The 24,725-nt window shown below is 46.9% G+C and overlaps 1 long non-coding RNA gene across 1 annotated transcript in view; it reads right to left on the bottom strand.

Moving 5' to 3' along the window:
- Positions 1–24,725, bottom strand: part of LOC147217168 (uncharacterized) — a 174,849-nt gene that overhangs the window by 138,031 nt on the left and 12,093 nt on the right. The window contains exon 2 of the long non-coding RNA XR_015109003.1: positions 8,317–8,415. This is a non-coding gene — a long non-coding RNA (uncharacterized LOC147217168). The remainder of the gene's footprint in view (positions 1–8,316; positions 8,416–24,725) is intronic.

Here is a 24,725-nt window from a genome sequence, read left to right as displayed (position 1 = left end):
TAATAATCAGATAATTAATTAAGTAATTAAGAAAATAAATCGATAAATAAAATCTTGACCGGGTCCAACTAAAAAAGAGAAAAAAAAAAAAAAGCATATATATATTTTTTTTTTTTTTTCAGTCTCCCTTGGAAAAGTAACCGTGCGAGTATCAACCCCTCAGCTGATGTTTGGAGAAGGAGGCTCTCCCCAAAGTCCGCTTAAATAACCACTTGGCCGGGAATGAAAACAGATCTTTCACGGGACACTGGTATCTCCTCTCCTGGCGGGGCACCTCCGCCGGCCTCCCCCCGTCCGGGCCCGGGATCGGGGCTTAGCGATGGCGCTGCGATGGCGGAAAACTGCCCCCTTCTCTGTTGACTCAGTGCTGGAAGTGAGTAAGCTGAACTAAGGCCTGGTCTCACCAGGGACCGGCCGCGCCCCGCTAATGACATCCAGCCCTTGACATTCTTAAAAAGTCTCTGGTTATTAAGGAAAACAAACAAGGACATGAGACTCGCTCGCTCTCCGTGCTAACAAACGCCGTCCCCGGGCGATCCGGGAGACGGCTGATGCAACTCAATCGTCCCCTGTTGAAGATCAAATCACGTTCTGGTCATTTGGAACGAACGTGAAAGGGGGCGGCGTTTGATAACTCCAGGAAGGGAGTGTGTCGACCCAACCGGGAGGCTTTTCCAGCTACTTTACAGGGAGGAGAACACACACACACACACACACACACACACATTTCCAGCGTGTCCTCATTGCAAAGGGATTTGCAACGGGGACGTTCTTCTCATCCCATTGGAGGGAGCTCCTCCGCCCCCTCCACCTGCCCCCGAAATTTCAACTTTCCATTCCCCTCCTCCTCTTCCTCTTCCTTCTCTTCCCCCCCCCCACGCCGCCTCAAAATCGCTGCCCCGCTAAACGCTGACAATCGGTGACAAATGACCTGCGCCGCGCAAACGCGCGTCAGTCGTCCTGAGAGACAGCGGCGGGGCCCCGGGGTCGGGCGGGGTCGGCGAGGGAAGGGAGGCGGGGGCGGCGGGGGGCTCTCCGAGCAGAAAGGCCGCTTGGCACAGGTGCCTGAAAAACCGGCGCGGATCCGGCCGTGATTGAGGCTGACAGCTCGAGAGCAGTGGAGTGTAGGAATCCGCTGAGTGCCACACACGGCTAAATTGGATGATGGAGGGCGAGAGAACAGAGGAGGGTGCAGGAGGGGGTGAAGACATGTTAGTCCACATTGTCAAGACGTGCTGACAGGATGACAATGACACAGTTTTAAAGGCGCGGACAAATTATGCAAGATAAATAACGTGGACACTTTAACAGATGGCATCGGAACACTTGCCAGGAAGCAATTTTTTTTTTTTTTTTTTCTACGTCACGCAATTATAGCCCGTTCCACGGGGGAGGAAGGCGAGGTGGTTAGCGTTAGCAATGCAGCTGCTAAAAGACATATATTTCACTTGAAGGCAGACGCTATGGGTCCGTGCACACACACACACACATGCGCACAAGCGCGCACGCATGCACACAAACATTCGGAAGCGCACGTGCTCATCTTGCGCTGTGATTTCACCCCCATTTGAGTTAACCCGCTAGGGCCTGCACATGCAAGCCTTCGCTAAAAGGTATGACTTCATTACAGAAAAAATATGGAAATAAAAGAATAGTCATAAAAGAAAATGAAATAAAAGAAATACAGAAATATATATATATATATATATATGTATTTTAAGAAAGAAGGTTAAAAGCAACAGAGAAATGCAAAACTGAGAGAATAAATAAACAAGCTAAGATAAGCTATGCTAAGCTATGCTAAGCCAGGCTAAGCTAGGCTAAGCTAATATAAGATAAACTTTATTGATCCCCCAGAGGGGAAAATTTTTGTCACAGCAGCATAACAGTTATGCTTTCAATAAATGCGAATAAAAATATAAATAGAGAGACAATTAGAAGACATAGCAAAAGACATCCACAAATAAATAGACAGCAGAGAAAACAGCAACATCCAGGATAAGAATGGACAACAGAATGGAAAAAAGGGTGACAGTAGAAAACCAAAATGACAACAAGAGGAATAGGGACATAAACAGAGCCACAGAAGCAATGAAATAAACTCAAAAAATAACAGTCAATGAATAAATAAATGGGTAAATAAATTGGGGAAATGAGTTGATTGATACGTCACATCTGAGCGACAGCTACGAGAAGACGCTATTGTTGGCCGGCGCGCAAAATGTGACCCTTCTGACAAATGAGCTCGCACAAGTGGACGTCCCATAATCAAATCTATTCATTCGCTCGGCATCGCCCAAAGTGATCCGCGGCTTAACTCAGCTCGGGGCCCGACCCTCCACCCCCCCGCCCCCCCGCGGTCCGTGTCGGCCGAGGATCCCCGGCCTCGGACGGCGTGACGTTCCCACCCTGAACCCCCAAACCCCTCGGTGAAAGACCCTTCCCACCTTCCCATATATGACAGTGCAAATTAATCAAGATTCCAGACGAGCCCTCTCTCGCTCTCTCTCTTTCTCTCTCCGAGCGACAAAGGGACGGTTCCCCCGGGCTCCGAGCGGGGCCTCGCCGCGCAATTACATTACATTACATTGCATTGCATGTGGAAGACGCTTTTATCCAAAGCGACTTACAATAGAGGACATTTGCAATACACTTGCAAATACACGATGCACAGGAAATATACAGAACAGTAAGCCTGGGTTAGTGAGGGTTTTTTTTTTTTTTTTTTTTTTTGGACAGAGACACACACACACATTGCATAGCCTAACTTGCTGCCAACCTGATCTGGGGCATCAGTGCAGTAAAAAGTCCTGAAAGAATTAACCCCCAAACGCCGGTGGAAGCTCCGGTGCTCATTCTCATAGCGCAACCCCCGCGAGATAAACTCCCCGTTCATGCATTAAACATGAGCAAATATCTGTGTCAGACCGGCGGCGTGTATTTATTTACACCGCCGGAAAATGCATGTGTGTGTGTGTGTGCGGAGGTGTTTGTTATGGAAGGGGGGTGCGCGGAGAGGGTGTTGGCAATCAGCTGTGTGCGAGTTGCCGCCTTTGAGGGGCGGGAAAGCGAGGACACGTCGGCCCCGTGTGTGGGAACCCCGCGCTCCTCACTTCTCATACATTGTTCTCGCGGCCCCGCAAACCGTTAATGCCACAAAAGATGCTCGGCCTATTGTGGCCTGGGACAGCTGAGGGAGGAGGGCACCGGGGCCGAGGCAGGCGAAAGGGAGGAGGGGTCCGACCCAGCGTGAGTCCGCCGCGGCTTCCTCGTAGCCTCAACTCTTCCTCTCCTGTTTTTCCTCCCCTTCTCTCCTCGCTCGTCCTCGCCACTTAGCCCCTCTCGAGAGGATTTAGCCGGAGCAGATTTAGGGGGCCGATGTTTTCGATACAAAAGAGTTAAACCAACCGGAGGCCCGAGCGCTCTCTCTCTTCTTCCCCCGCCGTGGCTAATCTGAGAATCTGTGAAGGAGGGCTTAGGTGATGTTACATTTTCATTAGACTTCTGATGACAAACGGGCCACTAATGGCGAGAGCCCCGCTCGCCATTGTCATGCAAAGCCCGGTTCCTCGTTAATTAAAGCGCTGTGGAGTGGGGCGAGAGAAGAAGAGGTGGCGGAGGGTTTTTTTTTTTTTTTTTTTCGGTGGGTGGAGTTGACATTGACAGAGCTGCTCCCCGCCGCCGCCGCCGCCGCCGCCGCCCCGCCCCCGCTAGACGAGGATTCTCACGTTCGGCCCAGACTGGAGATCTAGGGCTCGGAGGGATTTGGCTGGTGTGTGTGAAGGGGCTGGTTTGGGAGATTTTGGTTGTGTGTGTGTGTGTGTGTGTGTGTGTGTGTGTGTGGGGGGGTGATCCTTTTGAAAGTGTGACACAGGTAGTTTACGCTCCTGCGACGTCGAGCCGCCTCGGATTAGCCGCGCTCAGACAAAATTTGTCCAACTTTAATAAATAAAAATTTTCTTTTTGTTTACGCTCGATATTTTGGCGCCTCCGCGTCAACAAGATATCCGTGGTTCTCTCTCCACTTCACACACACACACATACTCATGCACTGAACTGTGTGTATTAACCCCCCCCCCCCCGTCTGATTAAAGGGCTGAGTCTGCCCGCGCTGCAACGCTCAGCCGCACCAGAAAATCATTTATCCGACATGTTCTTGCACGACACCAAAATCCAAAGGCGGCGGCGTGAATTTGATGAAACGCCGCGTGCCCGGGGGCCGACGGCCGGCGGGGAGGTCGCGCACCGGACTCGTGCCGGACCCGCTAATATCCAGACTCTGCAGCCGGTCTAAGAAAAACCACCTGCAGGATTTTTTTCACTTTCTCCTGCAAAAAGAGGGAACGCTCCCCTCTTCTTGTGTGAGACATTAAGCCAACATAACAAATCATGCAATCAATCACTTCTGATTTGCAAAATATCACAATCCTGGTGAAGAATAAATGAAAAAGCGCGATGAGGTTTCGGCGCAGTGGATGTGGCCTGAATTGAAATTGTTGACATCTCCTTTGCCGGCGTGCAGAATCAAGTCCTGTTCCCCCCTTGAGGTGAAGTCCACCGCAATCAAGGAAAGCAGAGAAAAACACTCAATGACGGTGTGTGTGTGTGTGTGTGTGTGTGTGTGTAAGGGGGGGGTGTTCACCCTCGGGATCTGCATTATTTGTCCTCGCCATGGTTCTGATTTTTATGGGAAGACCCGAGTTTGTATCCTGTGCGGCTGCAGACCAGATGTTTCCCGAAACACCTCCTATCACCGGTAGCAGGTGAGAACTCCGGTTCCTCGCGCACATGTGTGTGTGTGTGTGTGTGTGTGTGAAGCACGCACACGTGTATGGTGGCTAGCTGGGGGGGTTGGGGGGGGTCGCTGCCGGTGACGACTTGGAGACAGGAGAGCCGGGAGGGTTTGGGGGGGGGGAGGCGTGTGGAAACCCTGAGAACTTTTTTGTCCCTTTGGCGTAGCTGCACGGCTCTCCAGGACGGCGGAGTGTTGCCCCCCTGCAGCTTAAGCCTCTGTCTCTTTTTGTCCCCGGCACAACAGCCTGTGGCATTCCATGGCAGCAAATCTGGCTGCGCTGTCACATGGGAGAGATTAGACAAACTAAGACCTCAATAGAATGCTCACTTTACTCACCCTGCGCCCAAACACCCTTACACACCCAATTTAACCGTTCCCCGTCTAGACAGAGTGCAAAGCGATTATTATTGGCATTATTAAGACTTATAAGCAATGCTCTTTTTTTTTTTTTTTTTTTTTTGTTGTTGTTATTGTCGCATTCCCGGCAACCGGCGTGAGCTGCCGAGCAATGGCCTCTGTTTCCCGCTGCGACTGACACTTCCTCATTGGTCTGAAACCGGGCGTAGGATATTTCGAGGCGAAGCTGCAACTATTTCCTACTAATTTTCATCCGAAAACATCGGTTTTGGTGTTTCCTCCTGGCTCCATCGTGGAGCATCACAGATATTTTCGCAGTTATTCTAGTCACCAACTTTTTTTTTCTTTCATCTGGCAGGGGAATTAAAAAAAAAAAAAAAAAACACAAAAAAAAGCACAGTTCTGGCGGGCTGGAGAAGTCTGCGGCCCGACTTATGGGAACGGAACCGGAGGACGGGGACGGGCTGGATTGAAGAGAAACCTCTCCTAGGGGGTACGGACTGAACAAAGACATCTGACTGCATTTACAGACAAAGAGGAAAACACATATGGTTCATGTTTGTAGCATGTCAGGCTAACACCATCCTCCTCTCTCACACCGCCCCTCCGGGCTCATTTACATATGCATTCACGTCCAAATGAGAATTATTAGATCACGGCTTAGCGGATTCATCCCCAGCTTTGCGCTCTGTAGCGCCGCTCGCACCGGGTTTTAGTCGGCGGGGACCCGTCGGAGTTTGATTTGACCGGACAATAACTGACGGTGGTTGATTTTACCGGTCGGGCAACTTGAACCGACAACAGCAAGTCCCCAGAACCGGCAGGCTACGATAGCCGACGTCAGCTAAAGCGACGGATATTAGCGATTTGACGCAAAAAGGTATGACAGTTGCACCGGGACTCCAATGGGAGTTTCTCTAAATCAAGATCGAGAATAAATACGTTTAAGATTATTTTTGATTTCTTTATTCTTCCAGGCATTTCTGCTCGCACTCCTGCAGGCGACTCAGTTCGACTGTCGGTGCCCAACGTGGCCCGCCAACAAAAATCACCTTAGCCCAACCCGTCGATCCCCATCTACTGGTCGATCGCGGAGGCTTGCATTTCAAAATAAACTCCAACGCAAAAAGACGCTCAACCGCGAGCGACAGAACACACTAATGTGGGTGGATCACAAAAAAAAAACCGTTAGCCGATCATCCATCCCCAGTCACGCGCTTGATTGACAGACAGTACAACCAATCCGAGATCTCGATCCGAATACCGTCCCGCCATGACTGACGGACATTTGGAAGTGTGTGTGAGGCCGGGCTTCCTGTTAGCTGAGGCCATTCAGTGCGAGACATACTTATTTGTATTGTGCCGTATGTGTTCATGCTGATAAGGGAGGGAAAGAATACATATTTTAAAAATTAAGTATACTTGTATACATATATATGTACTGATCAAAAATAAAGGGCACTTGTGTGAAATCAGAGTGTCCACTTAGGAAGCAACACTGATTCATTTGGACTTGTTTTAAGGAAATTACATCATCTGCGGTGTGTTTTTACACTTTCATTTTGAGTGTGACTCCTCATCCAGACCTGCATGGGTTCATACATTTTAATTTTCATTCATCATTTTTATGTGATTTTGTTGGCAGCACAGCCAACTATATAACAAACAAAGTATTCATAAGAATATTTCATTTATTCAGATCTAGGATATTATTTTGGTGTTCCCTTTATTGTATTGAGTAGCATATATGTATATATATAAACAGTATGTACACAACAGGCCTAAGTACAGGATAAGCAGCAGAAGATGGATGGATAGATGGGTACAAACACACACACACACACACACACATATACATATACATACACACACATATACATATACATATGTATATGTATATGTATATATATCATTTTTATTGCTGGTAGATGATTTGAAGTAGCTTGCAAGCCAAAAAAGTGTGGGCACCCACGCCTTAGGGGTTTTTTGAAAAGCAAAAAGAGTGAAGGTATTGTGTTCAAAACAAAATACGCGCTGCAGCCGCTCTGCATCGCTAATGAAGCCAGGCATTATTAGCCTAGCCTGCTTATTAAATGCATACTGTAAAGTTTACTGATAACATTTACATTCCTCTTTTTTTTCTTTTTATTACCCCGGGGTTTGATTTGCATGCAGGTGAGCGGTCAGCATTGAGGAAGGGCTGCAGCCGTGCATGATCTCCGTGCACCCAAGTTTGCCCTCAAACACAGATACGGGGTCTTTGCCAAGCAAACAGACAAACCTTAATCACATCCCCTTGTCGGTTGACCCACTTCTTACAGACTGGCTTTGCAACACAGAAGCTGTTGGCACATCCATTAAATATGGATTAATCCTCAGGGGCAAGAAAATAAGGGCTGGATTATGGGCGCGTTTTTTTTTTTTTTTTAAACATATGATCTTTTGTCCCTTCTTTGACACACACACACACACACACACACACACACAGATACGTTTGCGAGCACGGAAACTTCTTCTACCTGAGATGTCAGGCTCCCGGCTGCACCCAAACCCACCCTCCGTCTCCTCCGTCACAACAGAAGCATCTTGTCAAACACGCGGTCGCCACGGCAACGTCCGAGACGCGCCAAAATCCTCCGTAAAGCCAGTGCGATTTTTCCAACAGCGGCCGAGGAGAGGGGTCGCGGTTAAAAAACGAGAATCCGTCGGCATTTTCCAGCTGCAACATGTGGGAGCCTTTTTCGGTTTAATAGCGGCGGGATTAGTATTCATGAAGCATCCCTCACTTCCCCGCTTGTTTGCTCTTCGCCGCGTTCTCACCATAAATTCGACTTCTGAAACGGCGGCTCACAAAGGCCCGAAATGCATCTTGTCTGGGTGGAAGCCGGGGGAGGAGGTGGGGGGGGGGGGGGGGGGGGGGGATACTCTCATCGACATCTGAGTAATCGATGCAGAAATTCAACTGAGGAAGTGAATCTGGAATTTCCATATTTTTTCGTAACCTTTAATGACCTTTGATCGTAAAAAAATTGAAGTTTTAGGGAAAGACTTTGCGCGTGGGTTTCACTTTCAGAGCCCCGGTCTTCCATGTAGAAACAAGAAACGTGAGCGGGGATTTCTAACCCTTCGTTCTGGGGAGAAAAAAACTAGAGGAAGAAACATACCGAGGTTCAGGCCGTGCTTCCCCCGAAGTGTGTTGGTGAGAACGTTGGGAGCGTTGACCCTCCGCCGCCGAGGGGGATCCACCGCCGGCGCTGCCGCTTCTGCAGAAAGGAGAAACAAGGAAGCCCTCGAGGTCACATGGGAACGGCAGAAATCACAACAGCGCTCACGTCACGGCGCAGACGCGACAGACGGGACGACTTCCTCACTGAGCGCCGGTGGAAATTAAAAAATGAAGTCTGAGCGCAGTCGCTCGTGTCAGACGGACGTGAGGCGGTAGGGAGAAGTGAAAGAGCGTGTCTGTGACCCACCGGCGGCCATGATTTAATAGGGCCAGATGTTTTTTTTTTTTTTTTTTTGTCACATTATCTACTCACATTTCAACCTCACGGTCCGTGGGGTTTTCCAGTGGTGACTGATGTGGTGGTTAAAGACATGCACAACAGATTTCTAATTTACCTGGAAAGTCTAAATTCAGGAATTGGATTCTACATAAACCGGCGCTCGCTTCGAAGCGGACTTTTATTTCGTCATTTTAGTGACAAAATCAGAGAGTAAACCACAACATCGACATCTTTATCAAGAAAAAAATGTTTATTTTAGCAGAAAGCTAATAGTTAGCCTTGGGCACTTGCGTGCATGACAGCAACATCATTTCAGCTATTAGCATATTAGCACTGTTAGCATTACTGTGATTATTTGTATGAGATTGTTCGGTTGCCCTCAAAGGGCCGCATGTAGTGGTAACAGTATAAATGTAGCTGAATGTCATGTAATGTTAAATAACTCGGAATTTAACGTACGCATTTGCGTAGATGTATAAAAAAAGAAAAAATTTACGAGTTGCTCTGCTCCAAAGCTAGCTTTCACTGCTGTTGTGTTTTTGGATGCAGCTTTGATAACACATTCTTCTGACATTGGAGTTTGACATTTTTTATTCTCGGACAACTTGTTGTTTTTCTGGAGGGCTAACTTTAGCGTTCTTAGCTTCGTGCTTGCTGTCAAAACGCCGACGAAGATTGTACCCTTTGACAACCTAAAGTCGAACCCCTTTTTCTTCTTGAAGCACAAACATGAATTTGCCTTCCCATCTTTCTTGAGACAGCCTTCCATCTGCATCAGCTTTTCTCTTCCTGGACATTTAGGGATCATTTATATTTCTCATTTCCACTTGTTGAAAATAGCATTGATGTGGATTCAATGCAAGCTAATAGCGGGAAATGTAGTTTACGGTCAATGCACACGTTTCACTTATTTATTCTAAGACAATCCAACCTTTCGAGACGTTCTCGTGGACTTTGAGTTTGACGCATGAGCTCTAAGTGTCATGATTTGGCATTTGCATAAAATCGGACATGAAAGAATGCAGTCGTTGCAGGGAATCCCGTCATGCATGGGGGTTTTCCAGCATCTCTTCCCGAGTGCGGTGGAACTACAGCCTCACACCGGGTATCGGTTTCCACTTTCCGGTTCCCTATAATTGAACAAATTGCTTCGAATCGGATTTACATGCACGGTCTGCTCTTTGTTATTTGCCTTCCGAGCGATTACGGGATCATGACTGAGCTTCGGCCTCAAACGACGACAAAACCGCAGGGATCTTCTCAACGGTGCGTTCTCACGCTGCAGGATGGAACAGCCGGGATGGATCGGCAGCTTTCACCCGCCGAAGCCAAAAAAATATATCGAGCCGATGGTTTTGAGGAACGATCGAGATTGATGTTGATTTCTCCTCGTATTCCGGTCATGGGTGGAACTTATCTGAACCGAAAGCGTGAACGTTCACCGCCCCCCCCTTTCGTTTGGTGCTTGAAGTCCCTCAGAAGTACCTTTTAGGATTCATTGGTGGAAACCAAAAGTATGTCCAGGCAAAAAGGAAGTGAAAGGCTTTTTACCTGTGAGTTAAAAATAAAGGTTAGAAGAAGTTCTTCTAGACAAACACCGCTGCTCTTTCCCTGCTGACACGTCATGAAAGTCATCTTTTCATTCGTTATTCATCCCGTCCCGGGCATCATCGGCCGAGAGACGAGGCTCATCCTGGACCAATCACGTCAACAACCATCCACACCTTTTGCATGCTTTCGGACGGTGGGAGGAACGTGGAGAACTGAAGACACGGAAAGCAATAAAACCGAAGATCTTCTCACTGCGAGGCGGAAGCGCTGGAGTGTATTTATCATAATTTACTAATCGTTGAGCTCTCTGCATTTAATGAACCACGAGCGGCTGGCATGCCGTCTAGCGGCGCCGGTTAGGGGTTTGGTGTCTCGAACCGGGAGCGTTCGGTTCCGAGGGCGATGGCTCCGCCCCCTGCGGCCTGATACAACCGTTCACCGGCAGTTGATTCGAACACGATTAAACGACGAGCTCTGCGGCTAGATTTGTTTGGAAAGCGATCCTAGCCTGCTCGGAGAAGCCGCCTGGAAACCGTCACGAAATCCTCACAGCCAGAACCCTGTCCCGCTAAACCTTTGTAACATTTCAATTCTTCGGAGGAATTTTCTGGAGCGGGAAAGCTGGAGAACGAGGTTCTGTTGTATATCAGCGCCCTTCTCTCAGTTTCGCTCTCCCGTTCCTTCCTTTCGCCGCCATCATTTTGGCATAAATCTGGGCGATCAGCGAGGCGTGGCGGCAAATGCGGCATGACGTTTCTGGCTTTATCGACGCCCGTCATGTGCAGCGCCACGAGGGCCCGCGCCTCGGCCCGTCCAACGCGCACCTGGCTTAGAAATATCAATTCAATCAATTTAATGAGTTTAATCTGTGCGGGACTCGCGGAGGAGCCGGATTACAAATGAGGAGAGCGGGGAAAAAATGAATGGTCCGTCAAACACGAAGAAAAGCCCCCGATGCGGCGCATCCAGATGCCGTTCGGCGCGAACGCGCTCCATCCACCGCGGCGGCCCTCGCATTCCCATAGTTTCCCCGTCAACCCTGACACCCATTATCGGCGAGCGTAATTAATGCCACTCATATTATGTTTATTATATAAATGCAGAGCGATTCGGTCCCGTCAATTTGCAAAATTTTGTAAATACAATATTGAAAAAAATGTATAAAAATATTAGAAAAGAAAAAATAAATAAATAAAATAAATAAAAATGATTCTCTTTCATATAATATACATATATGTACACTGCTCAAAAAAATAAAGGGAACACTTAAAAAACACATCCTAGATCTAAATGAATGAAATATTCTTATGAAATACTTTGCTCTTTACACAGTTGAATGTGCTGACAACAAAATCACACAAAGATGATCAACGGAAATCAATTGTATCAACCCATGGAGGTCTGGATTAGGAATCACACTCAAAATTAAAGTGTAAAAACAAACTCCAGGCTGATCCAACTTTGATGTAATGTCCTTAAAACAAGTCAAAATGAATCTGTGTTGCTTCCTGAGTGGACACTATGATTTCACACAAGTGTGATTGACTTGAAGTTACATTGTGTTGTTCAAGTGTTCCCTTTATTTTTTTGAGCAGTATATATATATATATATATATATATATATATTCTTTTTTTTTTTTTTTTTTTAGAGAAAATTCAAAAAAAAAAAAAAAAAAAAAAACCTACCCCATTTGCCCCCCAATTACCCTTTGGGGACAAATAAAGTTTTTCTGTCTGTCCGCCCCCCCCCCTCCCGTCGCTGCCTGCCAGGGTGCCGCCGGCCTGGAACAATGCTCGGCTATTTCCTCTCAGGGCGCAGGTGATTGACAAGGACTGGACGGAGACCGCAGAGCCAAGACGACCCGCCGCCCCGCTGCCAAGCACTCGGGGGGGGCGGAGGGTTTTCGCGCCCGTCCCCGATTCAACAGTGTGAGCGGAGAGCCGGGAATATTTCACTCTTTTATGGGCCGTGTCTGTATTCCGGCTCAGCGAGCGGAGACGACCGCTATCATCCGCGTTGTAGCAAAGATTGTAAAAAAAAGTAAGATAAATAAAATAAACGGATGTGTATGATTACAGTTGTTTTTCTCGCAGGAGGTGAGCCAGTGGCAGATTTACACCCGGGTAATGACAGACTTAATATCGGGTATGCGTCGACGTCACCCTCCCGCCGCAGACGAGCCCCCCCGCGCGAGCTAGGCGTGCCCAAACATGGCCGCCATGTCGAAGGAGACGACGACATCCATATCCGACGGCGAAAGCTAGCAAAAGAGCCCGCCGCCGATCGGATATCCCGTCGTTTTATATCGAAAGCGAAGAATCGCCACCTCTGACATCGGCTGGAATCATCGGACCTTTTTGTAGAACCGGCTAAAGGATCAAATCATCTGGACGTTCCCATTTCGGATGGCGTCCAATATTTAGAAAGGATTGTCTGGATCGTTTTATTCACCTTCTGTTTTTTCGTTTTTTTTTTTTTTTTTTTCCAAATAACTGTCGGTTACAGTCGGTTAGCGAGACATCTGTGTGACGTCGGACAACAGCTTCTCCTGGCAGGCGGAGGTGGAGAGATTTTCTCCGAGATTAGAAACAGAGAACTCTGATTTGGGCCGGTGTTCAGTTTCCTTTGGGAATGGTCAGAAAATCCTGACGTTCTAGATTTGTTTATTTCCTGAAACACGCTAATACAAAGCGACTGGACGTAGGTAGGTGAGGGCCGTTCCCAGGATGATCTCAATGTTCAGTCCCTAGGAAGCGCAGCGCTGAAAGTGCACCTGATTGGCGATAAATCCGATCCGCGAGTCCATCGAATCACATCGGTTTCCCATCTATTACGTTGTTTTGCCGAATTCCATCTCTTCGCTTCGTCTGTCACTCGCCGTTGGACTTCACATGAATCCACTCAGAAAAGGTCTAACATCTGTCCAGCTCCCAAATGTTTCCCAGGAACTCGCCTCCTCCTCCTCCTCTTTTCGGGGGAACCTTGACGTGCGCCGTAAGATCCGCGCTCGAAAACCGAACCGCCGAAGACGACGTCCATGATCCGCACGGCGGGAATAACAAGGACGGACGATCGGATGGGTCGAAGTGTTTTATCTTCTCCCCACTCGTTTTGGCAAAATGTCGATGTTCCTCTGCGAGCCCTGGAAACCCCTCTGAGGCGCAGCGGGCCAGAAGAGCTTGGACCTCTTTGTCGGCCCATTTCTCTCCGCGTCTGCCAATTTTGTCGCCAGAAAACATCTGACAAGTCACAGCTACGGTTATTATAATCCCCGCTCCATTGTCTGCAAGAAGTATCCGCCGTTGAGCTTATGAGCTCCATAAATCACCAGACACTTCCAGCATACCGAAGCAAACAAGGGGCTCACCGACGTCCGTGATCCTGTCCTGAAACACCTGAAAAGGAACCACAAAAAGTTGCAAAAGGGGCTTTTGTTCACTCGGTGACTCATATTTTCAGCAGCTCTACGGGGTTTTCGGAGCGACGTGAGCCGCCGCCGGAGCATCTCCTCGATAAAAGAAGCGAACGGGCGCCGGACAGGAACCGACCCTGGGAACCCGACTCCCCCTGCAGCGGTAAACAACCCGGAGTTATCGCGCCCGCCGCAATGAGACGTGACCGAGCCTCCCTACCCGGCGCGCATCTCCAAAGATCTCTCCCGAAGCCAGATAGCATCACAGATAGCATCCCATGCAGGCTCCCAAACATCCCGCGATGAACAATAACACTAATTTGTTCCTCTCGCTTACTTCCCCGGAGTTCCAGCGACTGTATGTAACCTGTTGTTTTGTCAAGTGGTGACACGGAGACTCCTCGTCAAAATTCTTTTCATTCAGGTCTTTCACGACGCCTGTTGACTGCACTCATCTATGAAGATGTGTGTGTGTGAGTGTGTGTGTGTGTGTGTGTGCGCCCACGCACACAGAAAAAAAAAAAGAAAAAGCCAACAATAGTCTACCCGTGCAGTAGCCGCTGAGGTCATGGTGTTTGGAGGAGGCGGCCCCTCTGACAGGTGTCTTCAAAGTCTGAGTAAGTATATCTGTGCACGGGGACGCTCACGGGCTCAACGTCGCCTGTTATTAAAGAAAACACTCTGCCGTTACCATAGCGACGGCAGCACGCCGCCACGGTCGGTGGGAGTGCTGACAGGTCCGTGTCAGAGCGAAAATTCCACACCGCCGTTGAGGATCGCGAGATCTCCCCGGAATCTTCCCTCATTTCTTCGTCTCCTACATGAAATATTGCTAATCTTTTAACAAAATAAGAAAAAAAAAAAATCCAGCGGTTTGTTTTATTTCACATTTCCCGCAAGGTTTATTCTCTTTGCGGCGTGAAACCGTCACTGTCTCCTCCACCTGACAAACAACACGACGTCACCGGTCAAATAAATGTCGGAAAAAATGAGCGCGCGCTTCAAAGTAACACGTATACAGTTACATATTATATTCCCGGCTCGTGCACGGACGCGCAACCATTCATTCTGTCATTCGCGCGTCACATAGAGACCTATAGAAATGGCCCCCAGATGACCAAAGTAATAATATCACAATATCACAACAATAGCACATTCAACTTGAAAAATACATATTTTATTGCCTGTTTATAGATTGTATAGTTATTTTATTGACTATCTGTGTATTTTATATATGTTGTCTATTTTGTACAGTTTTATATTTGTATTGTCTTCCCAGGACTACACATGGAAATTAGCTATGAGCTACAATCTGGTACAAACATCTCTGCCTCTGTGCTTAATGTAATCGTACACTGTCCTAATAAACTTCTAAACAAACAAACAAACCTGCGACCAGGACAGTTCAAGCCCAGGACACTTTTCCTACCTTGTTGGATTATTTTTATTATTACATTGTTCGCTCACTTTTTGCAGGACTTACGCGAAAAGTGAAATTCTGCAGAAGTTGATCATTTTGTAATAATTTTGATGATATTTGATGAAACCTCCCGCAAACTGTTATCGACCAAGCATCGACTATATCACCCACACTATTATACAGCACAGGAAACACTCGGTTATTTAATAATACAATACAAAATGTGCAATAAATGAGTAAATTAATAAAATTTGAAATGTGAAATATGAATTTGAAATATGAATTTGCTGTGCAGTAGCATACGCAGTATGTGCGTATGCTTTCATTATAGGCTTTTTTTACAGCTGAAAACGGTTTTATAAACCGCGATCAAGTGATGAAAAACGGGCCGACCGAACCGTATTGTCGTCCCGATCTTGCAACATATTCCACCGTGAAACCGGTCTCTTCCATTTCTTCTTCTTCTTGTCGCTTCTCTTCCTCGCCGGCAGACTTCATCATCTCAGCAAATGGCGGTCCATCAAGCCGTCGATGTGCACAGGAATCGTGTCGCAGAGACCATCTCCTCCAAGAGGAGAGTTTAATTTTACTTGAATTTTACTATATTTTTGGCTCATATTTTTTTCTTCTTTGGCTACAATCTGGTTATTTCATCATGAAAAAAATACTGCAAAAAATTACTGAACGGAACGGTGAATTGAGAGAACCAAATCAAAAAAAAAAAAAAAAAATCCGCAAAGTAGCAGATTTTTTTTTTTGTGTGTGCAGATGTGTGCAATATGATTAATCTGTGCAATATGTGTTATGTGTATGCGATTTCAGTATTAGACACTAATCATCCTTTGCGAAACCGAAATTGGACCCGAAGGCACCACACGGATCGTACTTTTGCTTAATCAGGTCCAGTTCAATGTTGGACTAAACAGAGAGATGTTTTTGTCGACACAAAAGTCGACACAAAAAAATCAAATAAAAATTAAAAAATCGTCCGCCGCTCGTCCCTCATGCTGTCAATTATCATCAGTTTGAGGGAGGCCGCGCCTCACTTGCCAATCTTGGAAAGAAAAGAAAATGTCAATTGAAAAAAAGAATTAAATGGTTATATTTAGCAGTGATTTGCACTTTCAAGGTGTTTTTCATTTAACTTCACAAGGGTTAGATAACTTTTTTAGTCAAAATGGCCGTTCACAAACTGAGAAGAGACGTGCGGTGAGGCCGCCGATAGTTGAGCCTCAACATAGATAGCGCAATGACGGCTGACTGCTAGCATGCTCTGCACCAAGACCAGATTGCTGTCGCATTTAAAATGTTTAAACCCTTTTGCTATATGAATTACGTTTCCAATTCGTCAACAACTCAATGCGTGTTCCTAGTTTCTCGCGCTGAGCCATCATAAAACGGCTGCAAAGAGCCACTAAGTGAGGCACGCAGCTCTCCTGCCTCATGGTAGGCGTGCCTCACCAAAGCGTCACTGTTCTTCTGTTAAGTCATTCTTTTTAAACTCTACACTAAAAAATAAAATCAAAATAACCTCCGCTGCAACACTCTCATGCTATCAGATATCATCAGTCTGTATCCGCATGCACTTCATACCTCATAGTTTCATCTTTACTGTTCAATGTAACAACTGTAACAGTGCACTTTACTACTAATTTACACTCTAATATTATTACGGTGACGATCCATTGAAGGCAAAAGGCTGATGCCGACGGCTGCCGGAGGGACGAAATGAGTAAAGCTGGTGATTAGAGGCGCTTGTGTAAGAATGAATTACCGGGTCTTGTGTCTCGACCCCCCAACCGCCCCGACACCGCGCTCTCTCCTGGCCACGAGCTGTCAGCTTATGTGTTCTGCATGACTCAGATTTTCTGATTACCGGCCTTGTTTTCATAGATACGGCACAACAAGAAGTGATTCGGGCCGGTAGAATAGCTAATTTGAAATGTCCCGATCAAAGGGGGAAAAATTACAATTTAAAAAAACAACGGTCACCGAGAACCACCTGCAAGTAAACGCGTAGCGTATTTCTGCTTTTCGTCAATGTCAATATCGGTCGAGGATATTGAGTCGCGAAGCGGCTTTTGCCCGAGCTTTAGCCGTATGACACTTTCCGTGTCGGGCAGGTCCGGACAAGGCTCTTTCAAATGACTGACGGAAACCCGACGCTGCCCCCGGGGGAAAGCGCTTGGCTACAGGGGCGAAGAAACGCCGCGTTTTATCGGTACGGACGGATTCCAGCCGCCTTCTGCCTCGACCGGCTGCGTAGAAAAACATGACCGAGTGCGAGAGTTTGATATGGTTTGAGACACTGGAAGGACAGACACAAATGACCTATAACTACTAAGATAAACTGTATTGATCCCCTGAGAGCAGTGGTCCCCAACCTTTTTATTACCGCAGACCGGTCAACGCTTGACGATTTTACCGCGGGGGTTTCATGTAGATCAGGCGTGCCCAATATGTCGATTGCGATCTATCGGTCGATGGCAAAGGTAGTGTGGGCATTAAAACCTAGACGTCAGCCTATCATCCTCAATATGTCACTTGACTGACAGTCGGTCTGTCCGATCTGACCTGTTCTGACACAGGCGTCGCTGCGCTTGTGCACATAATGGCGCGTTCTAGCAAGCTAGCGCGTTAGCCTCCAATTTATCTCGTCTAAACTTCTGGGTATGAAAATGAGTAAAAAGAGTAAAAAGACTAAAACGTATCACTTCCATACGGAATGGGAGTTGGACTTTTTTTTACTACGTCATTTTCCAAGTGCCTCATCTGCCGGTCTGCCCTTGCCAAGCCGAAAAAGGGAAACGTGGAGCGGCATTTTCAGGCCGTACGTAAAAACTAAGTGAGCCGAGAAGGAGAAAGGTGAAGGAACCAAAATTTTTTTCACAGCTAACTTCAACTATCCTGCTGACTCCTGAATAAGGTATTTACCAAAAAAGTACTCTGTTGTAGTGTGCCATAAGGGTTCATGCAGTTGTACAAGATCCACAAACTTTTATTGTGTTAAGTATATCAGTAGATATACAAATAAATATGCATTCAGCATTTTTAGTGAGGGATGATCCTTTTCACATGGTCATTTGAAAAGTAGCTCACAAGGCGAAAAAGTGTGGGCACCCCTAATGTAGATTGTTTATATTGCGACTATAATAATAATAATAAATGTGAATCCACTGTGAACTCGTATGCAGCTATATCATCAGCTTCCTCGTAACATAACATGAGTATAATGAAGGCTTCATTGCCTTATTGGTCTGTGGGAATCACCTGTTACGATAAATCCACATTTCAAGTTGAAATCCTGGTATTGTCCGTAAAAATGTTTCTTTTTCTTGGAAGTTGTAGGCACTACTTCTGTCTCTCCACGAGACTTTTTCCCCTTCGAAAAGAAATGTTCCGTCTGACTTCTGTTTTTTTCACTCATTTTGCTAGCTCGTGGGTTACATTTTTGGTGCTCAAGTGGTCGAGCTGTAACCGAGAGTTTCCGGTCATTTTTCAAAATAAAACGTTTTTCAAAATAAAGATTGTGCAGACTCAGATGATAAATCCAACGGAATCAATTGATTATTTCTCGAGCGGCCCGGTACCAATTGATCCACGGACCGGTACCGGTCCGCGACCCGGAGGTTGGAGACCACTGCCTTTGGGTTATAGCGTCAATAAATATGAATATAGATATAGAGACAATATTGCAAACAACAAACATAAATAAAAATAGACAGCAGAGAGAACAACAACAACAACAAAAACATCAAGGATAAGAACAAAATGGAAAAAAAAAATCTTCTTTTTCTCCTTTCGGCTTTTCCCTTCAGGGGTCACCACAGCGAATCAACCTTCTCCATCTAACCCTATTCTCTCTATCCTCCTCTTTCAGATCAACTAACTTCATATCCTCTCTTACTACGTCCAGCGATCTTCTCTTTGGAGAATCACAAAGAAAAAAAAGAAATATATATATATATATATATATATACATACCATCAGCGCTAATAGCTACATGCTAATAGTGGAAATTATGCAATAGCTGCTGCAGTAAATCAAGTCGCACCCTTCGGCGGGACCTACAACAACTTGCAGACATGATCCAGCGATCAAACATTCATTTCCAATGTTCTGCGGAGAAAACGTTCTGTTACGAGGGTGTAAGAAAAGAAAAAAAAAAAAAAAAAAAAAACAACAACAAAAAAAACGCCCCTTTTTAGAAACCACTCGCTGGAGTTCGGCGTGTCACTTCCATCCAGAATCGTAATTACGTGGCGGCAGAGGGAGCACAGTTGATGCTTTGCAGCTGTCGGTGTGCGTCGATATATTACAACGCCTCCGCCCTTTTTTTTTTAATTTTTTTTTTTTCTGGTGAGAGACTCGAATCCAAAGAGAGAGAAAGTTTGCTATTAAAACCAACATGATTCTTGCAAATCAAACAACGTGCTCGGAGAAGACCGGTCCATATGGGATTAAGAGCGGAGTTGGACAAGACCTGTGCAAACAATACACATTCATAAGCTCCTTATCGCCCGCTAATCTGTTGTGACCAATCACCTCACCAGAAGCAGTTCACACTAATCCCTTTCTCTTACAGACTGCTTGCGGCGTTAATCACTTCTATCTCGGTCTCACTTAGACGGGATCATATTTTCATGATCTACCTATATTATCGGGAATTAGGTTAGACTAATTGTCCCGCAGCCCAGACATGTAAATATCTTCTCATCTCCCGCGCGCCGTGTTTTTAACTAATATTTTCTCCTGTTTAAAGGTCGTGTCCCGACACGAGGATTTTTTTTTTTTTTTCTCCTTCGCGCAGCAGACATTTGATTTATAATCTCCATCATTGTGAAATCTTCTCAGTGTGTTTCTTTTTTTTTTTTTTTTAAGCGGAATTGAGCCATCAGCGTTTTCATCATATCGACCCCTCCCCGCCGAGATTTTCCCTCTTGAAAATTTTTAACGCACGCATGATCAAGGTAGCCGGAGGGAGATTAGTACCGGCCGCATTCTGCTGACAGATTCGTGGTGGAAGAAGGAAAAGTAATGTGACGCACATCGAAATAGTTACATTTCGAGGCGGTTCAGGGACCTCGCTGGACCTGATCTCTTAACAAGCCGTCACTGTCAAAACATTCCAGGACGGAGAGCAGAGCGCGATGTGGCAGGCCAATGTTTCAATGTGGCACACACACTCTCACACACACTCTTTATTGATCTGAGCTGCTCTCTTGTCCCTTGCGTGCTGATTTAAAAAGGAATTAACGCGCGCCGCGGTCACAGGCTATCGCTAACTCCTTCCGGCTGCAGCTAAACACAGTTGCGATCACGAAGAAAATCACGCTACGCTACGAGCTAATCGCAAGGTAAGGGCTGCAGGTCGGGTTTATTTTTCCAGAACCCATCGACGCGTCGACGGATAAACCGGGCCACGCTAGCCCGGATGGTGAAACTCGCCGTGCACATTGGATGTATGCAAATAGGGAGCCAGAGTGTGCTAGCTGCTCCGCAAGTCAAATTAAAACGTGATTTACCGCACCGCATTTCATCGCCCCGAACACCACCGCATGCACGGCTCTCCGCGGCCGACTGCAGTACATGACATCCCATAATTTGAGCCCTGTCATATTTGCACGGTCGTGTATCACAGAGACAGCATCCGCATTAGCCTGTCCTCCCAGTGAACTGTGCTTTTGTGCCCTGACGAAGCGAAGGGGAACAACAGCCCTCATGGCTACGGGACAGGTAAATTGCACCGGGAGACAAGGGGCTGTTTGTGTAAGACAGAAACATGACACGTTTTGATGCAGGAAGTGAACTTTTTTTCTTTTTCTTTTTTTTTTTCCCCTCCTGCTGTAAAATAAAGAATTAAACCCTGGGAAGAGAGAGCATTATAGAAACAATGCTGGCACCTTTGTGTCTGTGAATGTGTTAGAACAGGGTTACTTATGACAAGCAATATGTTCCCAAGCCGTGCTTGTCTCTTCACGTATAAACGTGCTTCATGGTTTGTTCAGCGGAGGGATATTACCATTCAACACCGTATAGCACAATGAAATTACCCTCGGAGCCTGCCCAGGCAGTAACTGAGCTGTGGAGACGCAACAGTCCTTCTGTGTGCGAGTCATTGCAGGGCACAGAAGGGAAGGTGATCCGATGTTCTCCAATTTCCAGTTTGCTGTCGGTTGGCGTGCGTGATCAGGCGAAACGGGGAAACGGGGAAAAGAGGAAAAAAAAAAAAAGGCTCCGTAAATAAAAATAAGAAACAAAAATAGCTATTTGATTTGTAAAAGCGTTTCGCCACGCGGCAAAATGGCCCACGATAAACCAGTTTGTCTTACAACGCCGAGAGAAATCGAACCTTAATGTGAATATTACATTCATTCGTTCATTATCTATACCGAATATCTGGAAGGGGTCGGAGCCAGGCCCGGCTGTCATTGGCCAAGAGTGGGGTTCAACCTGGACCAATCACAGGGCTACATACAGAGACATACCACCATTCATAATGTCATATAGACATGCAACCATCGACTCTCATGCATAGGTCATATAGAGATATACAACTCTCACTGTCACCTCTGGGTAGTTCAAGTCTCCAATGAACCTCCTGCAGAGAACATGGAGACTCCATGCAGAAAAACCCTCCCTGTCGGAATCAAACGGGAACGCTAACCATTGTGCTACTGTGCGCGTTAGCATACAAGTTAGCTTCTATATTTCACAGAGAATAAACCCTCTGATAGCGGCACGATCTGCATCAGTTTTGGCAGTCAGGGGAGGCAGGAGAGGCCGTGCCTCACTTGCAAAGAAAACAATGTGAAATGAAAATAAGAATTAAATGGTTATATTTATCGGTGATTCGCCCAGTAAAGGTATTTTTCATTTAGCTTCACCAATTTTAGATTGTTTTTTTTATTCAAAATGGCTGGATTTTCACATTTAGCATTCAAATACTTAGAAGAGACGTGCAGCGAGGCCACGGACTGTCGAGCCTCAACGTAGATTGCGCAATGACGTCCGACTACTGGCATGCCCTGCACTAAGAGTGTATTGCTGCCACTCTGTATGTCGCTTCTAAAATATTTGAAAACTTTTGCTTTATGAAGTACATTTCCAATTTTTCAACAGCTCTCTGTGTGTGACTAGTTTCTTGTGCTGAGCTAGCATAAAACGTCTTCAAAGAGCCACCAAGTGAGGCACACGGTTTTCCTGCCTCACGAACCTCACCGCACCTCACGGTTAGTCGTTTTCGAGCGGCCGCGGAGGCTGAAATGGTTTACGCGGCGTGGGAAAGCCGGCGTTGAAGGCGCTGATGCCATTTGGAGAGACTGAAAGATGAGCACTGTGACTGCAATATAGATTCCATATGTTCCGCACGGAGGTTTAGGGGTGATGAGGTGTCGGGACTTGTCGGATCCGCGAAACTCCAAAAAAAAAAGTGGGTGATAGAGGAGAGGAGAGAGATGGGGGAGAAAAATAGGAGATTCGGGTTTGGGTGCTGAGAGGGATTCAAAGACAGTTCCCATGTGTCATGCCAAGTATTAAGCTGGGGCATACAGTCTATGACCTCACTGCTCTGCGGCTGGGTAAAGCTCCTTGGCAACCTCATTGCATCAGCCCCTCCACTTTTGTGGTTTTGTTTGGGATGGATCAAGAAGGCCCAAATGGAGCACAGAACATGGAGGCGGGCCGGCCGCCCGAAAACCAGCCGGAGCCGGCCAAGCGCTCGTGGTCGTCTGGTCGGGGGGCGACCGTGGACGGGGCGCGACATCCCCCCCCCCCGTCCGTCCGTCCGGCACCCCCGCGTCATAAGGATAGCGGCCCGACCCGGACCTAGCGTTTAGCTTACCGTGAGGACGGGAGGGGGCTAGGAATGGTGCACGGGTCCGAGCCAAAGCGAGGATGGCGGCCAACCGACTGTGGGATTGTAATTACCGCTGTAACCCTGCACTAATGTGAAAAATAAAGCTGCATGTGAGAGTAAAGAGGAGCGCCATTCTGGGGCTTAGGAATGGTACCCTCACTGAATATATTGTGCTTGCGGTTGAAGAAATCTGGATTTTTAGACAGGAAAAGTCCTCTGGGAGCTATCTCCTCCAGGTCGAAGTCCACTCACTAGTCGGCGGGCGTGAACGCCGAGGCTCTTTAGCACAACCTGAAGACTGGGTGGAGTTTTTACAGTGTGGACTCGCCACAATTTAGTTTTATTGATTTATGTGCTTCCGCACCACAATGTCAGTCATTTCCCGGCACCCACGCACGGCGCAGTAAAAGCCGCACCGTGTCGGGAACCCCGGCGGTCGTATTATCCTAGGGATCGCGGTGGAAACACCTTTAGCAAGTACTTGTGGGGAGGAAGACGGAGAGGGAGATGGACAAGCAGGTGGAGAGCGAGAAAACCCAGCAGAGATACAGAAGGATTTGCGAAGTGACTCGGATTTCCAAGCGGAGCCGGACTCGGAAGGATCCCTGCTCGATGTGGGTGGCCTTCTGCCTCGGACAGAGACGAAGAGTCAGGAAGGACAGGCACGACAAATGAGATTTTACTATTTATACCAATACTGCTAATGTTTGCACGCTAATAGTTGAAATTAAGCTATTATTGCTTGAATATTCATGAAAGATACAGCAATGGTGGACGCCTTGCGCTTCCTGGGACCCGGGGCAGGATCTGGGGTTACTATGGTTCACTGATGACAACATCATGGGAAATCCCTTGGCACAGTAAGCACGTGGTAGTATAACTAGGGTTAGCATTGCGCTAAAAGGAAATTCTTAAGCAAAGAGGCGATTGTTAAAACGTCTTTCTCTTTTCCCTTGGGGTTTTCCCTTCAGGGGTCGCCACCGCGAAACGACCTTCTCCATCTAACCCTATTCTCTGTATCCTCCTCTCTCACACCAACTACCTTCATATGCTCTCTCACAACATCCATGAATCTCATTGGTCTTCCTCTAGACCTCCAATTCCAGCATCCGTCTACCAATATATCCACCATCCCTCCTCTGTCCATGACCCAACCATCTCCGTCTGGCTTCTCTGACCTTCTCTCCAAAACATCTAACATGTGTCGTCCCTCTGATGGACTCGTTCCCGATCCTATCCGTCCCGGTCACTCCCAAAGAGAACCTCAACATCTTCTTCTCTGTGATCTCCAGCTCTGCCTCCTGTCTTTTTGCCACTGTCACTGTTTGAAGAACGTACATTATCTCTGATCTCACCACCGTCCTCAACACCTTTCCTCTCATTCTGGCCGATAGTCTTCTATCTCAACCTGTTCCCTGCTCTCACTACAGATCACAATGTCATCTGCAAACATCATGCTCCATGGAGATTCCTGTCTACCCTCATCAGTCAGCCTGTCCATCACCCCTCCAAACCAGAAGGGGCTCAGAGCTGATCCCTGATGGAGACCCACCTCCACCTTGAACTTCTCTGTTACACCTACAGCCCACTTCGTCACTGTCTCATAGCTAGCATACATGTCCTGCACCGGTCTAACATCTGCCACTCCAAACTCCCTCATACAATGCAAGACCCTGTAGACTAACCTTCATTCCTCTCCTTTCCAGAGCATACTATTTACGGCATTAGCTACAGGCGAGGACGTGACAATTATATTTAGCTTTGCAAAATCAACGGCATAAATTACGAAACAGTGTATCTCCACAGAAGGTAGAGGGTGATAATC

Source organism: Fistularia commersonii, chromosome 28, assembly GCF_037954325.1.
Source record: "Fistularia commersonii isolate RoL2024-O1a breed Wild chromosome 28, RoL_Fcom_v1.0, whole genome shotgun sequence".
In the NCBI taxonomy this organism is placed as follows: Eukaryota; Metazoa; Chordata; class Actinopteri; order Syngnathiformes; family Fistulariidae; genus Fistularia; species Fistularia commersonii.
The sequence above is the reverse complement of the archived record's forward strand: the minus strand, read 5'-3'. Positions and strand labels throughout refer to the sequence as shown.